Consider the following 15,753-nt stretch of genomic DNA (forward strand, 5'->3'; position numbering starts at 1 on the left):
TGTGACATTACTAAAGCTATAGGCAGAATATCTTGGTCACTTTCCTTTGCCTCTAACAGATGAAAGGAGAGGACTGTATCTATATTTCAAGGTGGGGCTTCCTTCACGATAGGCTTATTTTCTTCTACCACTTACTGTAAATGATGCTCATTCTAGTACTTCCTAGGATAACTTTACCCATGAAATAGGATCAAGTTCTAGCCTAGCTGAATCTCTAAAGAAACGGTGAAAACTCTCAGGGAGTGTTAAGTATCTGTGAGGATCATCAGTTTATGTGTTAGAGATTCCATTACTAGCTTCCTTTCCATGAGAACCTAAGTAAGAAAAGGAGGCCTCATTTGAAACTGAAAGCCTCTTTTCAAGAGGTAGTGGGTGTATTGGTTTTCTAGGGTTGCCAGAACAATGAGAAACATACCAGGTAGCTTTAAAAATGTTTTCTCAAGCTTCTTGGCATCAAATCAATAATCAAAGGGTCAGGAGTTTTATTCTGTTCTAGACTGTGTCAGTTCAGAATTTTCTGGCTTTGTCTTCACACAGTAATGTCTCTGTGTTGTCTGTGACTGATCTCCTTTTCTTATAAAGAATCAGTCATATTAACCCAACTACCTATTTAGAGGCCTTATTTCCAAATAAGGTCAGAAGAAAAGACAATCTACTCACATTTTGACTAAATATAATGTACAGAGAGTTATGTCTTCAGCATACAAATTTTGAGAGGATACAGTTTATTCATAATATTCATTGTCTTCTCTCAACTTGCTACTGCTAAATATTCATCTGTATCCCAAAGCTCACCCCACTAACCAGCTTTCCTGAACCCAGAAAGCAGCTGCTTAAGAAAAAATGGGTTGTTTATGAGTAATACAGATGAAAACAAAATTAAAAATTTCTTACCAATCGAGAAATCCTCTCCACAAAGACAGAATGGATGGGAAACATTTCTTTTATTGAATAGGTATTAAACCATAATGTGACGCACATGACAAGCAAACTACTAAAAGACTGCAAAGAGAAGAGAGGAATTATAAATATGTTTCCTAGCAAACTGTCGACTATGCTTTGACTGTGTCACAACAAACTGTTTGACTGTTTGGGTCGCAACAAACTGTTACAAATTCTTAAAGATATGGAAATACCAGACCACATTACCTGCCTCCTGAGACATCTGTATGCAGGTTAAGAAGCAATAGTTAGAACCAAACATGGAACAACGGACTGGTTCAAATTGGGAAAGGAGTACGTCAAACCTGAATATTGTCATCTTGCTTATTTAACTTACATGCAGAGTGCATCATACAAAATGCTGGGCTGGATGAAGCACAAGCTGGAATCAAGATTGCCGGGAGAAATATCAATAACCTCAGATACACAGATGACACCACCCTTATGGCAGAAAGTGAAGAGGAACAAAAAAGCCTCTTGATGAAAGTGAAAGAGGACAGTGAAAAAGCTTGCTTAAAACTCAACATTCAAAAAACGATGATCATGGCTTCCAGTCCCATCACTTCCTGGAAATAGATGTGGATACAAAGGAAACAGTGACAGACTGTACAGACTGTATTTTCTTGGGCTCCAAAATCACTGCAGAAGGTTACTGCAGCCATAAAATTAAAAGTTTTGCTGTTTTGAAGAAATCCTATGGCATATCTAAACAGTATATTAAAAAGCAGACCCATTATTTACTGACAAATTTCCATACAGTCAAAACTACGGTTTTTTCCGTAGTCATGTATGGATGTGAGAGTTGGACCATAAGGAATGCTGAGTGCCAAAGAATTAATGCTTTTGAACTGTGGTGTTGCAGAAGACTCTTGAGAGTCTCTTGGACAGCAAGGTGATAAAACCAATCATTTTAAAGGAAATCATATCTGAAAGTCATTGGGAGAACCGATGCTGAGGCTGAAGTTCCAATACTTTCACCACCTGATGCAAAGAACCGACTGATTATAAATGACACTGATGCTGGGAAATATTGAAGTCAGGAGAAGAAAGGGATGATAGAGGACGAGATGGTTGAATGGCATGACTGACTCAGTGGACATGAATTTGAGCAAGCTCCAGGAGATGAAGAATTACAGGGAAGCCTGGCCTGCTACAGTCCATAGGGTTGCAAAGATTTGGAAACGACAAGGTGACTGAAATGATCCTAGCAAGCCTTGTTTATTACAAAATTTTCAAAATAAGAAGCAGTCCTCAAAAAGACCTGATTAAAACATTCATCACAGTTATTTTGTCCTAAATTTACATAGCAATTAGGGTAACAATCACTGTTTTCTAATCTGTTTCTAGAGAGGATAAACTTCACATAATTGTATGACTAAATGTAGCTGTGGAAACAGGCATACACTAAGATGGTCTGTTGCCCTCCACAGAACTGAGAGATAAGATGCTACTATGAACAAATACCCATGTACTCATGGGCAATCCACTTCAGCATTCTTCCCTGAAAATACTATGAACAGTATGAAAAGGTAAAAAGCTAGGACATTGAAAGATGAATTCCCCAGCTTTATAAGTGCCAAAAATACTACTGGAGATATCAGGAGAGAAATAACTCCAGAAAGAATGAAGAGACGAAGCCAAAGCAAAAACAACATCCCATTGTGGATGTGACTGGTGATGGAAATAAGGTCCAATGCTGTAAAGAGCAATATTGCATAGCAATCTGGAATGTTAGGTCCATGAATCAAGGCAAATTGGAAGTGGTCAAACAGGAGATGGCAAGGTGAACATCAATATTTATAAATCAGTGAATTAAAATGGACTGGAATGTGTGAATTTAACTCAGATGACCATGATATCTCCTAATGTGGGCAAGAATCCGTTAGAAGAAATGGAGTAGCCATCATAGTCAAGGAAAGAGTCCAAAATACAGTACTAGGATGTAATCTCAAAAATGTCAGAAGGATCTCTGTTCATTTTCAAGGCAAACCATTCAATATCACAGTAACCCAAGTCTATGCCGCGACCAGTAATGCTGAAGAAGCTGAATAGTTCTATGAAGACCTACAAGACCTTTTAGAACTAACACCCCAAAAAAGATGCCCTTTTCATTATAGGGGTCTGGAATGCAAAAGTAGGATGTCAAGAAAAACCTGGAGTAACAGGCAAATTTAGCCTTGGAGTACAGAATGAAGTAGGGCAAAGGCTAATAGAGTTTTGCCAAGAGAACGCACTGTTCATAGTAAACACCCTCTTCCAACAACACAAAAGAAGACTCTACACATTGACATCACCAGATCATCAACACTGAAATCAGATTGGTTATATTCCTTGCAGCCAAAGATGGAGAAGCTCTATAGGGTCAGCCAAAACAAGACCAGGAGTTGACTGTGGCTCAGATCATGAGCTCCTTATTACCAAATTGAGACCTAAATTGAAGAAAGTAGGGAAAACCACTAGACCATATGGGCATGACCTAAATAAGATCTCTTATGATTAAACAGTGAAAGTGACAAATATATTCAAGGGTTAGATCTGATAGACAGAGTGCCTGAATAATTATAGATGGGGATTCATGACATTGTCCAAGAGACAGGGATCAAGACTATCCCCAGGAAAAAGAAATGCAAAAAAGCAAAATGGCTGTCTGAGGAGGCCTTACAAATATTTGTGAAAAGAAGAGAAGCAAAAAGCAAAGGGCAAAAGGAAATATACCCATTTAAATGCAGGGTTCCAAGGAAACACAAGGAGAGATAAGAAAGCATTAGAGATCAGTGCAAAGAAATAGAGGGAAACAATAGAATGAGAAAGTCTAGAGATCTCTTCAAGAAAATTAGAGATACCAAGGGAAGATTTCCTGCAAAGATGGTCTCAATAAAGGAAAGAAATGGTATTGACCTAACAGAAGCAGAAGATATTAAGAAGGGATGGCAAGAATACACGGAAGAACTGTACAAAAATGATCTTGACAAACCAAATAACCACGACAATGTGACCACTCACCTAGAGCTAGACATCCTGGAATGTGAAGTCAAGTGGGCCTTAGGAAGCATTACAACAAATAAAGCTAGTAGAGGTGATGGAATTCCAGTTGAGCTTTTTCAGATCCTAAAAGATGATGCTGTGAAAGCAGTGCATTCAATATGCCATCAAATTTGGAGAACTCAGTAGTGGCCATAGGACTGGAAAAGGTCAGTTTTCCTTCCAGTCCCAAAGAAAGGCAATGCCAAAGAATGCTCAAACTACTGCACAATTGCACTCAACTCACACACTAGTAAAGGAATGCTCAAAATTCTCCAAGTCAGACTTCAACAATCCGTAAACTGTGAAATTCCAGATGTTCAAGCTGGTTTTAGAAAAGGCAGAGAAACCAGAGATCAAATTGCCAACATCCGCTGAATCGTGGAAAAAGCAAAAGAGTTCCAGAAAAACATCTGTTTTATTGACTATGCCAAAGCCTTTGACTGTGTGGAACACAACAAACTGTGGAAAATTCTGAAAGAGATGGGAATCCCAGACCACCTGACCTGCCTCCAGAGAAATCTGTATGCAAGTCAGCAAGCAACAGTTAGAACTGGACTGGAACAACAGACTGGCTCCAAATAGGAAAATGAGTACATCAAGGCTGTATATTGGAAAAAAAAAAAAAAGGCTGTATATTGTCACTCTGCTCATTTAACATATATGCAGAGTACATCATGAGAAACGCTGGGCTGGATGAAGCACAATCTGGTATCAAGATTGCCAGGAGAAATATCAATAACCTCAGATATGCAGATGACACCACCGTTATGGCAGAATGTGCAGAAGACCTAAAGAGCTTCTTAATGAAAGTGAAATAGGAGAGGAAAATTTTGGTTTAAAGCTCAACATTCAGAAAACTAAGATTATGGCATCTGGCCCCTTCACTTCATGGCAAACAGATGGGGAAACAGTGGCAGACTTTATTTTGTGGGGGGGGGGGGGTTCTGAAATCAAGCAGATGGTGACTTCAGCCAGGAAATTAAGACGCTTACCCCTTGGAAGGAAAGCTGTGACTAACCTAGACAGAATATTAAAAAGCAGAGACATTGCTTTGTCAACAAAAGTCTGTCTAGTCAAGGCTATGGTTTTTCCAGTAGTCATGTATGGATGTGAGTTGGAGTATAAAGAAAGCTGAGCACTCAAGAATTGATGCTTTTGAACTGTGGTGTTGGAGAAGACTCTTGAGAATCCCTTGGACTGCAAGGATATCCAACCAGTCCATCCTAAAGGAGATCAGTCCTGAGTGTTCATTGGAAGGACTGATGTTGAAGCTGAAATGCCAGTACTTTGGCCACCTGCTGAGAAGAGCTGGCTCATTGGAAAAGACCCTGATGCTGGGAAAGATTGAAAGCTGGAGGAGAAGGGGATGACAGAGGATGAGATGGTTGGATGCCATCACTGACTCAATGGACATGAGTTTGGGTAAACTCCAGGATTTGGTGATGGAAAGGGAGGCCTGGCCTGCTGCATACCATGGGGTCACAGAGAGTCAGACATGACTGAGCAACTGAACTGTTGTACCCATAAGTTATACAAGCAATATCAGAACATTGGAGTTTAAAGAAGAGAGCATTTTCTGCAGGGCCATTCAAGTAGATGGGTGGCTTATGCCTTAAAAAATCCTGAACTTCCCAAAAGTTTTCAAGAATGTCCATTTAAACAAAACTTGTTGGAGGGATGTGATTAGCTGTGACAAATTTCTTGCTGTCAGATATTTTATTTTATTTTATTTTACTTTACAATACTGTATTGGTTTTGCCATACATTGACATGAATCCACCACAGGTGTACATGAGTTCCCAACCCTGAACCCCCCTCCCACTACTTCCCCATATCATCTCTCTAGGTCATCCCAGTGAAGAAAAGTCACAGTGAGGTAACTGTGTTCCTGTAAACCTCTAGCAGAACACATATTATTCTCTATGCTGAAAGGTAAGATTCCAAGTTTGACTTTCACATTCCAAGGTCCTGGTTAGGAGGAGGGGGTTCCTGGGCAAGCTGATTATCCTGTCTGAGAGCATTCATCCATCACCCTGTCTTGGTCCTCCCACCCGTGGTCAGTCACAGCTGAAGAGGCAGCTCTCAGTCTCTGGGCCCTCGACTTACCAAGGTCCCCATACCCTGCCCAGCCACCTTAAATGAGGGAGCCAGGTGCCCAGCCCACAGCTGTCCTCAGTCTGCTCAGTCTACCCTAATTGGGGGGAGGGGCAGGGGCTGGGTCCTGTAGACTCTGATGCAATCAGATTGCCACAAGCATTAGGTCATGGAGGTGGGGATGGCAGGTAGGTTGTCTATTGCTCTGAACCCTGGGCCAGGCCAGTGAGTGGCTCTAGAAAGGTCTCTGGACCTCTGCAAGACTCAGCCTTTAGCCTGTCCCCAGGCTCCATGCATTGTTACCCAGACCAAGGCCAGAGCACCTGCAGGGCCATGGATGAAGGCTGAAATATACCTTTTACTACACTCTGCTGAGAGGCTATTGGTGGACCTGGTCTTCTAACCTCTATGGTCTTTAGCTGAGGATGGCAGCTCCATGCCCCTCTTGCCCCTATTACCATATCTTCCTTGGTGAGATTATTCAAAATTTGACAGAAAGTTGGTAACTTAGACCATCATGGTCTATTTCCACTAGCCCGAGATAATCACATTCTACTCTGTTTCCATAACTCAGGTAAATTAACTAACAATATCATGTGATGATACAGTTTTTATCTTCCTCTAACTGAAATATTATACTTAAAAAGCATAATGTCCCCTAGGACATATATATAGCAAATGGGGGAACCACTTATTCATTCACTGCTGGAGGTATAGTTGAATTGTAATATTTTAAAAGCAATTTTTATTGGAATAGAGTTGCTTTACCATCTTATATTAGTTTCTGTTGTACATCAAAGTAAATCTATTACAGGCATACATAGATCCCTTCATTTTTGGATTGCCTTCCCATTTAGGTCACCACAAAGCACTGAGTAGAATTCCTTCTACTTATTTATTTTTTCTTTTTTTTAATTCGAAGTAATTTATTTGTTTTAATGGGAGGATAATTACTGTACCATATTGTGATGGTTATTGCCATATATCAATATTAATGAGCCATAGGTATACAAGTGCCCACACATCTTTAAGTCCCACTCACCTCCCTTCCCACCATATTGCTATGGGTTTTTCCAGAGCACTGGTTTTTAATGCCTTGCTTTATGCATACATAAACCTGAATGATGATTTTCCTGCATGAAATGTGCAATTTTCTCTATATCACATGTGAGTTGTGGGTGTAGACTTTTCTACATTAAATTTGAAATCTGTATTTATGTTTGGAAATCTAGCTGTATATTTTTGGTCATGATAGATGAACTATTGTATGTTTCATATCTGGATATCAATGCACACTTTTTCCTACATAAATATGGAATGTTGTATATTTCACATAGGAAAATTTGAACATATATTTTCCTGAATAAACTATGGAATATTTTGCATATTTTAATGAAAATCTCAGTTAAGATTTTTGGACATGAAGTATATAATTCTCCATAGTTCAAATATGAAACACCAAGGCAAATTTTCATTATTGAACTAGAAAATTTGTACATTTCATAAATGATCATCTAGGTACAGATTTTCCTACATGAAAGTTGGTATATTATATATTTCACATTTCACATGAAGAAATATGGACACGAATTTCTTTGTTTTGGGATACTCTATATTTCACATATGAAAATATGGGTGCTGATGTTTTTACATTAAATATGTAACTTTCTATATTTCACATTTGAAAATCTAGATACAGGTTTTCCTGCATGAAACATGCAATATGCTATATGAAAATCTGGAAAAAGGTTTTCCTGCTTAAATATTTAATGTTTTATTTTACACTTATTAAAATCTATGTGCACATTCTGCACATGATATATGGAATTATCTGTGTTTACATTTGGAAAATATCGACATTCTTTTCCTTACATTAAATATTAAATTCTCTATAGAAGTCATATTAAAATATTAGCATGGGTTTTGTGGGCCTAGATTTTCAGCTGTGAAAATATGTAATTCTGTATGATTCACGTGTGGACATCTCAGTGCAAATTTTCCTAATTGAGTATGAAAACATGTATATCTTACAGATGATAAGTTAAGTGCAGATTTTCTGCTATATTGCTATATGGGATTCTGCATATTTCATATAAGAAAATCTTATAATTTTTTGACATAGAATATGTAATTCTAATTTCACATATAGATATCTGGGAACAGATTTTCCCACATGAAATATGAAATCTCTATATGTCACATATTGAAATCTGTGTACAGATATTCACACATCACATATTAAATTTTTCACATTTCCTATGTGGAAATCTCTGACCAGATAGTTTAGAAAATATATGGAACTCTCTATAGTTCCCAAGTAAAAACAAGATGAATTTTTGAGATGAAATATGGATTTTTGCTCATTTCTCTTATGAAAACCAGGGTACATATTTTCTTACATGACATATGAACAGTGTATATTTTAGATATGAAAATCTGAGTTCAGAGTTTTTTGCATGAAATATGGAATTTTCTATGTTTCAAATGTGGAAATCTTACCTTAGATATGCTTCTATGAAATACAGAATCCCTCTGTTTCCTATAGGAATGTGGACCCTGATTTTGCTTCATAGTATGTGCAATTTGCTACATGTCACATAGGAATATCGTGTTCTAGATTTTCCCACATGACATATGGAATTCTCTGTATTTCCTTTATCAAAATATGAGGACAGGTTAATTTTATGAAAGATGGAATTCTTTATATTTTACATTTGAAAATCTAGATGTCGATTTTCTATATGAAATATGAAATTCTGTACATTTCTTGTATTAAGGTATTAGTGCAGATTTTCCTGCTTAAAATATGGAATACTCTATATTTCATATAGGAAAGCTTGAATGATGTCTTTCTTACAGGAAATATGTAACTGTCTATATTTCACACATGAATATATGGGTGCAGATATTTCTACATGAAGTATGAAATCTGTATTTCATGTTTGAAAATCTAGGTGCATGTTTTGTCATGACATATGGAATATTGCATGTTTCACATATGGATAAATGTGCACATATCTTCCTATATGAAGAGAGAATCCTGTAGTATTCACATAGGAAAATTTGAGCATCCATTTTCCTGCTGAATTATGGAATTCTACTTTCATAAATGAATTTCTCAATTAAATTTTCTGACAAGAGATATGCAATTCTCTATAGTTCAAATATGAAATTCCAGAAGCAAATATTCATTCCAGAAATACAAAATGTGTATATTTCACAAATGAAAATCTAGATAGAGGTTCTTACATGATGTGTGATACTCTTTACATTTCATATAAAAAATCTGACCACAGATTTCCTTGATTTAAATATAGACTAATTTATATTTCACATATGAAATTATGGGTAGTGTGTGTTCTACAATATAATGTATTTCTCTATATTTCACAAATGACATGTTGAATTTTTCTTATTACATTTATACATATTGGTTGCACATTTTTCTACATGGTAGATGGAATTCTCTGTTTAGCATTTGAAAATATAGACATTCATTTTTTTACAATAAATAATAAATGACCTAAACTTCATATATTAAAATATTAGCATGGGTTTTGTAGACATAGATTCTCAAATGTGAATGGAGAATTTTGTGTTTTGCATGTGGACATCACATTAGAAGTTTTTCTAGATGAAATACGGACTTCTGCATATTTTACAGGTGATAATTGGAAGAGAGGTTTTTCTGCTATACTGACACATGGGATTCTGTATTTTTCATATACAAAAATCTTAATTAAGATTTTACTACAGAAATATGTAACTGTCTACATTTCATATTATACAAAACTGGGAAAAACTTGACCTACATAAAACATGAAATCTCTACTTTTCACATATATTAATCAGTGAACAGATTTTTATACATAAGAAATTTTTCATGTTTTATGTAAGGAAATCTCATCCCAGATATTCATAAAATAAAATACTGAACTCTATATTTCATATATGAAAATGCGGTTGCCAATTTTCCCACATGAAATGTGGAATTCTCTATATATCACATTTGAAACCTGGCAACCCATTTACCACAAAATATGAAATCTTCTATATATCATATATGAAAATCTCTGCTCAAAGTTTCCTCTAGGAAATACTGAACCATTATGTATGTCACACATGAAAAACTGGGTGCTAATTTACCCATGTGCAATCTGGAATTGTGTATATTTTTGATATCAAAATCTGTGCACCAATATTACTACCTAAAATATGGAATTCTTTATATTTCACATGTGAAAATCAAGGTGAAATTTTACTCAGTTAAAAATGGGATTCTCTATATTTTACATGTGAAAATGTCAGTGCTGAATTTATGTCATGAAACACTGAACTTTTCGTATTTCATTTTATGAAAATCTGTATGCTGAGTTTCCTACATGAGATATTGTATTTTCTATACTTCATATATGAATATATGGGTGGTGACTTCCTTACATTACATACGGAAATCTCTATATTTCACAAATGAAAATCATGGCTTTAGTTTTCTTCAGATATGAAGAACCAATATGTTATTGGAGTTATCCCTATTTCACAAATGAAAATATATACACCACTGTTTTTTCATGAAATATGGAATTCTTTGTATTTCTTATATCAAAATCTATGCTTGAACACTCTTTCATGGAACTTGGAATTCTGTATATTTCACATATGAAGATCAGAATAGAGATTTTCCTATAAGAAATATGAAATCACTGTATTTCATATGAATCACTGGTTCTTCAGGTACTGACACATTTCTTCCATGTTTGTGTCCTTGTGCCTTGCACATGCATGTGTACAGGTGTGTGTTTGTGTCATCTGTGTTTGTGTATGTGTTCATGTGCCCAGGCCCCTGCTGACACGGATATGAAGGCAAAAGAACATGAGATGTCTAACAATGAGTAGAGGAGGCAGGAGACATCCACAGACTAGGGGAGACAGGTCCATGCATCTCTGTGGTGCCCCTGTCCAGGACAAGAATGAGTAAAGGATGGCCAGTGACAACTCTGGGTAGTGAGTCCACAAATCTGCAATTACCTCAGGAGACAAAGACAAGCTCACAATTTCTGCTGTGCTGGTGAGTGTGTTTGTATCCATAAGAGGGGTTGGAGGGTTTGCAGAGTCAGCCAGCATAAATCAAGTGGTGTGGGGCTCTAAAATCATTACCTGTGGACCCCTCAGTCTGAGGAGCCATTGGCACTGATTAAAATTCTTCAAGAAATGGGCAAAGAAGGAACCTACCTCAACATAGTAAAGGCCACATATGATAAGCCTATAGCAAATATTATTTTCAATGGTGAAAAACTGAAAGCATGCCCCCTAAGATCAAGAACAAGACAAGGGTGTCCACTTTCACCACTACTATTCAGTCTAGTTTTGGAAGTCCTATCTACAACAATCAGAGAAGAAAAAGAAATAAAAGGAATCCAGATCAGGAAAGAAGAAGTATAGCACGCACTGCAGATGACATGATGTTGTACATAGAAAACCATGATGCTATCAGAAAACTAGTGTTAGTGTTAGTCACTCAGTCGTACCCGACTCTTTGCAACCCCATGGACTGCAGCCCTCTGTCCATGAGATTTTCTAGGCAAGGATACTGGAGTGGGTTGCTATTTCCTTCTCCAGGGGATCTTCCCAACCCAGGAATCGAACCCGGGTCTCCTGCACTGCAGGCAGATTCTTTACCAACTGAGCTACAAGGGAAGCCCATCAGAAAATTACTAGAGTTAATCAGTGAATTTAGCAAAGTTGAAGGATAAAAAAAATCAATACACAGAAATAATTTTCATTTCTACATACTAACAATGAAAAATCAGAATGAGAATGTAAGAATTCCATTCACCACTTCAACAAAAAAGAATAAAACATCTAGGAATAAACTTACCTAAGGAGACAAAAGAACTGTATACAGAAAATTATAATTTGATGAAAGAAATCAAAGATGAGATAAACAGATGGAGAGATATCCCAGGTTCCTCGGTAGGAAGAATCAATATTGTGAAAATGACTAGACTACCAAATGCAATCTACAAACTCAATGTGATCCCTATCAAACTACTAATGGCGTTTATCACAGAACTAGAAAAAAAAAAATCAGAGTTCGTTTGGAAACACAAAATCCCCTGAATAGACAAAGTAATCTTGAGAAAGAATAATGGAACTGGAGGAATAAACTTACCTGATTTCAGATTATACTACAAAGTTACAATCATTAAGACAGTACGTTACTGGCAGGAAAAAAAAGAAAAGAAAACAAAACAAAACAAAACTATAGCCCAATGAAACAAGATAGAAAAGCCCAGAGAAAAACCCACACATGTATGGGCACCTTATCTTTGACTAAGGAGGCTAGAACATACAATGGGAACAAGACAGCACTTTCAATAAGTGGTGTTGGAAGTAGGCAATAAATGCAAAAGAATGAAATTAGAACACTTCCTAACACCATACACAAAGATAAACTCAAAATGGACTAAAGATCTAAATGTAAGACCAGAAACTATAAAACTCCTGGAAGAAAACATAGGCAGAACACTGTATGACATAAATCATAGTAAGATCCTCTACGACAAACCTCCTAGAATAAAGGAATAAAACCAAAAATAAGTGGGTGCTATTTAAATTTAAAAGTTATTGCATAGCAAATGAAACTATAAACAAGGTGAAAAGACCACCCTCAGAATGGGGGAAAATAATAGCAAATGAAACAACTGACAAAGTATTAATTTCCAAAACATAAAACCAGCTCATCCAAGTCAATACCAGAGAAACAAACAACCCAGTGAAAAAGTGGGCAAAAGTCCTAAACAGATATTTCTCCAAAGAAGACATACAGATGGCTAATAAACACATGAAGAGATGCTTGCCATCACTCATCATTAGAGTGTTAGTTTTTCAGTCGTGTCCAACTCTTTGTGAACCCATGGACTGTAGCCTGTCAGGTTCCTCTGTCCATGGAATTTTCCAGGCAAGCATACTGGAGTGGGTTGCCATTTCCTTCTCCAGGCGATCTTCCTGACCCAGGGATTGAACCCAGGTCTCCTGAACTTCAGGAAGACTCTCTACCATCTGAGGAACCAGGGAAGCTCATTATTAGAGAAATGCAAATCAAAACTACAATGTGATATCACCTCACACCAGACAGAATGGGCATCATCAAACAATCCACAAGCAACAAGTGCTGGAGAGGGTGTGGAGAAAAGGGAACCCTCCTACACTGCTGGAATGTTAATTGATATAGCCACCATGGAAGAGAGTATGGCAATTCCTTAAAAAAAAAAAAAAACTAGGAATAAAACCACCATATCACCCAGTAATCCCACTATTAGGCATATACCCATCAAAAACTCTCACTTTTATTGGTGAGTGAGATATTAAAAATTTGGATTTAAAAAAAAAGCCAAAAATGACACACGTACCCCAGTGTTCAATGCAGCACTATTTACAGCACTATTTACAGCCAAGACATGGAAGCAAGCTAGATGTCCATTGACAGGGGAATGGTTAAAGAAGCTGTGGTGCATATATACAGTGGAATGCTAGTCAGCCATAGGAATAAAAAGGAATGCATCTGAGTCAGTTCTAAGGAGGTGGATGAACCCAGAGCCTATTATGCAGAGTGAAGAAAGTTAGAAGGAGAAAAAACAAATACCGTGTATTAATGCATATATATGGAATCTAGAAGGATGGTACTGATAAACCTGTTCACAGAGTAGCAATGGAGATACAGACATAGAGAATAGACTTATGCACAAGGATGGGGGAGAAGAAGGAGTGGGTGAGATAAATGGAGAGAGTAGCATGGATGCATTTATACTAACATATGTAAATAGCCAGCCAATGGGAATTTGCTGTATGACTCAGGGAACTCAAATGGGGGCTCTGTAACAACCTAGAGGGGTGGGAATGAGCGGGAAGTGGGAGGGATTCAAGAGGGAAGGGCATATGTACACCTACACCTACGGTTAATTCAGGTTGAAGTGTGACAGAAATCAAACCAATACTGTAAATAATAAGCAATCAATGATAAATATTGTTTAAAAAACTAAAAAAAAGTTATTTGGAAATTATCTAGAATGTCACACTTGAGAGAAAAAATAAAAAACTTAACATGTGGTCTGTTGCCTTCCAGGTCCTGTTCTCTTCATTTTTAAAAGTATGAGATAGGGGAGTTAATGTTTTCATGATTCTGTATCTGTTGTTCTATTTGTCATTATATTATACAATGGTTATGCTACTTTTCATAATAATGAGGGTGCTCCACTAATGTTGGTCAGAGAAAACACATGTTGAGATGTCCATTTGGACCAGGAACTGTTCTCTGTGATATGTACATGCTGACATGACACCCCATGGTCTTTCATGCACTTAGGAGAAACTGTGTTCAATCCATACACAGATCCATACACAGCAAAATTTCCTGGGGATAGACATGTTGATCTGCCTTTTGATCCAGAGTGCACTAGACACTGCGATATATTTCAGACTGGGCATCAGATACAACACCTCTGTTCCTCTCTGGCTTGGGCAACAATCTGACTCAGCTCTTCCAGGGAGGTGACTTTGGGAAAATTCATTCACCCATTAACTACTACATGTTTCTGCTTCCTCAGCTGCCAAAAGGGATGATAGCATTAAAAATGCTTACCTCATAGTGTTATGATGAGTACTCAAAGACTTTATTATACATGTACATATGGAGAGCTAACCACGGTTCAGAAGGGTGAGCTTATCTTCTTGCCTCTCTGCATTTCCGTTTCTGCTTGTATTCACACCCCCCGTCCCTGCCCCCACCCTTTTCCCCTCCCACCCCAACTCCACTCAATAGCACCTGTGCCCCATCCTCAGACTCTCCATCCAAACACATGGCTGACAATCTCCTCATGATTTACCTCAGAAAATATCCATACCATCACCTTTGGATTAAAAATCATGAATATTGGCAGACAAAATAAGAAACAGACTAAAACTGATAATGTGAAAACTACACAAGAAATAAAGCATTACTGATGAAAGTTTGACTATTAACATTTTCATGTCTTTATCAGATTCAGATTTTTAGAATTTAATACAGGAGAATTAGACTTGATAAAAAAATGCCAAAAAAAAAGAAAAAAACTATGTGATGCAGGATCACAGCCTTTAAATTTCCCTCTATAAGCTTTTTAAAACTTTATATGCTTATTTTCTATAATCATTCAGTGACCACTTATTTCCTGTCATACAGATCATATGAAGGGGTTATTGGACTTGTAATTTCATTGAGAATATGCACTAAACTTTTCCATACGAGCACATAATGAAACCTGAGTGTTGCATTTAGGCTTCACAATATCCCCATTGGAAGCGGCGGATACTCATTATGCTAAAAAAAAAAAATCCTCCCCCAATGCCTCATATACTGGGTTCTTGAGGCCCTGAAGTGACACTGAAAGGTCCATGCAGTGAGTCAAGGTGGTCTTTAACACTGTGTCCCTGGAACACTATCCAGGGAAATGTGGAACAGCAATAATATTAACTACAGTAATGACAACAGCTAGAATGGACTGGGAACGTACCTGGAACTGGCACATACTGTTCTGACAGTTTCCCATGTCTTAACATGGTCAGTGTTCTACAGTGCCCAATGAAGTAGTTAAATTTACTCCAAGCTAGTGCTTCTATGTGGCTGATGGAGGAATGAGGCACAGAGATGCTATG

Source organism: Ovis aries, chromosome X (genome assembly GCF_016772045.2).
Source record: "Ovis aries strain OAR_USU_Benz2616 breed Rambouillet chromosome X, ARS-UI_Ramb_v3.0, whole genome shotgun sequence".
In the NCBI taxonomy this organism is placed as follows: domain Eukaryota; kingdom Metazoa; phylum Chordata; class Mammalia; order Artiodactyla; family Bovidae; genus Ovis; species Ovis aries.